Here is a 3,163-nt window from a genome sequence, read left to right as displayed (position 1 = left end):
GAGTTCTAAAAATTCTATAATTTTTACAAGAGTATCTATCCTAAGTCAGGAGTTTGTAGTAAAAATTGGACGAGTTTTTTATTTGTTTTGACCTCCTAAATAGTAGAGTATTTCCAGTGTGTTTCTGCAGTGTTGCAAACACTTAATATCTGGAACACCAGCAGATAAGGAGAGGTTGTAGAACTCCAATTTCTCTAAAGTTTTTACAGGAATAAGTAGGATCTGTCAGGATTCTCCAGTAAAAATTTGGAAATTTTTGGCTTTGTTTTGATGGGTTAACCATTCAGTTGTTTGTATTGTGTCCGAAAACTGTTTTGCAAACTTTGCAGGGCAGTAGAGGGACTTTCATAGCTCCAATTGATCTGAAATTTTGCAGGCTACTTGATAGACGTCTTAGCAAATTACTGTAAAATTTTCAAATTTTTTGAAGTACGATAAAATGCCTAAAATTTGAAAACCCTGAAGCGCGACTCGCGCTCAAACACTGGACATTCGAGAACCCTAAAGCGCGACCCGCGCCCAAACCGAGCGCGACCCGCGCTCAAACACTGGACATTCGAGAACCCTGAAGCGCAACCCGTGCCCATACCGAGCGCGACCCACGCTCAAAACACTGGAACTCGAATTTGCCTTTGGCGCGACTCGCTCTCACCGATTTTGCCGGATTTCCGCAGGTTTGATTCAAATTTTCAATTTTCAAGTTTTTCAGTGTTCTAACTTATTATATACACTGAACATGCGTGAACAAGACGCTATTTATAAGCAAAACAAGGACGCAATTAGGTATTCCCTTCTTCCACTCCTCGTTTCTTTTGTCAGAGGAGTTTTAATTCTAGTATAATCAGGCTTGTTTTTCGTAGACATAAATACCACACGCCTATCTAAGAATTTCACACACACCACCTAATATAATGGCTAAAGAAATAAAGACTCCTTTCTCTGACTTCTACAAAGCCTTGAGCGATAGCCCCAAATTTTGCATCATTCTAGCAGACCCAGTGGGGGATTTCCGGATCCCCCCAAATATTTTTAATTTGTTACCCGTTTTTCATGGTTTAGCACATGAAAAACCTTATCAGCACATGCGTAGGATTGAACAAGTCCTAACAACATTCTACCATCCCACGGTTGGTGCGGAACAAATTAAACTGAGGGTATTCCTTTTCACCTTAGCTGATAAGGCGACGTCTTGGTTAACTGGCCAAACGCCAAACTCTGTGGACTCATGGGATCAACTTGTTCAATTGTTCATGGAACAGTTTTACCCACTACTGAAGATAGATGAAATGCTTCACAAGATTCATTTCTTCAGCTAGAATCCTCATGAATCCTTTTCAGAGGCCCGGAATCGTTTCAATCGATCTTCTCATTGAATGCCCAAGATCATAATCTTGCGAAAGACACGCTTTGTTCGTGCTTTCTTCAAGGGCTTTCACATTATCATAAGGAGGTTCTAGATATCATGACTGGGGGTAGTTTTCTTAGTAAAGGAGCCCTGGAGGCTTATAAATTCTTAGAAGATCAATCTAAGAAGAACAACAATTGGAAGGTAATGATTCCTCCCGGCTCCTCTCCTTCTTCTCTTGAGGGTTAAACATGATCCCGAAGCTTAAAACTTTTATCGATGCCCTCACTAAAAAGGTAGATGTCATCTCGCTCAATAACAACCCACTCCAGTCATGAACATTAACTCTACTCGTTGTAATGTCCATTTGTAGTCTTGAGCATTCCGACTTCTATTGTCCTCTTGTCTATGCACAAACACCACCACAACCATCACACTTCAACCAGCTTAACTCAACATCAAGGACAAGGGAACTTAGGTGACCAAAATAGGGGTTTAGTACCCATAACCCGAACTATCAACATCAAGACATGAACGCCAACAAGCTTTTAATTCCAATACAACCATCTACGACAAAGTAGTAGTGACCTTGTTGGAGAAACAAAATCAAATTATGCAACAAAACTCCAACTTGATGAAAGATCGGATGATCAAAACTCTAATATGATGAAACAAACGATGCAAATGATGCGCCTTTGTGCCAAAAGGTTATTAACATGTCTTCTAACCAAAATAATAACCAAACCGGGCGTTTTCCAAGTCAAGTAGTGCCTAATCCTAAGTCAACAAACACCGCCTTTGAAATAAACAGTATTTACTATAATGGTAATATAAACCAAAGGGACCTACAAGCAGTCACTACCCTTCGTTCAGGGCGAGTAGTTGATAACCAAGTGACTATGCCTAAAGATTACCCGCAAACTAAAAATGATACCATACCAAATATTATAATAGAAATTGAAGACCCTACAACTGTAGAAGTACCAGTTAAACCACAACCAAAAGGGAAAACATTACAAGACCCAATAATAGAAAGTGAATACCCTACACCTATAGAGGTTCCAATATGGACACCTAGATGGAAAACGGCTAGAGATAAAGCAAAGACTAATAATACTTTTATCCCTTCTGCTAAAAATAGCGATAAAGCACCATCTCCCTAAAGACTAGTTGTGTTTAAAAAGGACGAGAATTTTGATGAGATTAGGGAAGTGTTTAAAAATTTGACTATAAACCTACCTTTTCTGGAAGCTATAAAAAGTCGACCTGGACACGCTAAGTTTCTAAAAGAGTTGTGCACCAAGAAGAGGAAAACCAACATACCCCACGAAGCATTCTTAACTGAACAATATCCTTCTTTATTTGAACATAACGGAATTGTTAAGTACAATGACCCTGGTCGTCCTACTGTACGATGCACCTTAGGTGATACCTTCATAACAACTGCTTTATTAGACCTGGGGGCGAGTGCTAACTTACTCCCTTTTTATTTATATAAACAACTAGGTCTAACAAAACTTCAACCAACCAAAATGACTTTGCAGTTAGCCGATCGTTCTATTAAGTATCCCAAGGGTGTAGTTGAAAATATTCTCGTTAAAGTTCAAGATTTTTACTATCCAAAATTTACTTTGTTATTCTTGACACGAAGTTGCTCATGATTCCATTCCCATCATCTTAGGGCGTCCTTTCTTGGCAACCGCCAATGCCCAAATCAATTGTCGGGATTGCAAAATGACTCTTTCTTTTGGAAATCTTTCTGTAGAAGTTAACATGTTTAGACAAAAACAGGGACAACTAGGTTTGCCTGTAGAAGGG

The sequence above is a fragment of the Coptis chinensis genome, chromosome 3 (genome assembly GCF_015680905.1).
Source record: "Coptis chinensis isolate HL-2020 chromosome 3, ASM1568090v1, whole genome shotgun sequence".
NCBI classification, from domain to species: Eukaryota; Viridiplantae; Streptophyta; class Magnoliopsida; order Ranunculales; family Ranunculaceae; genus Coptis; species Coptis chinensis.
This window is presented reverse-complemented; position numbering follows the sequence as displayed.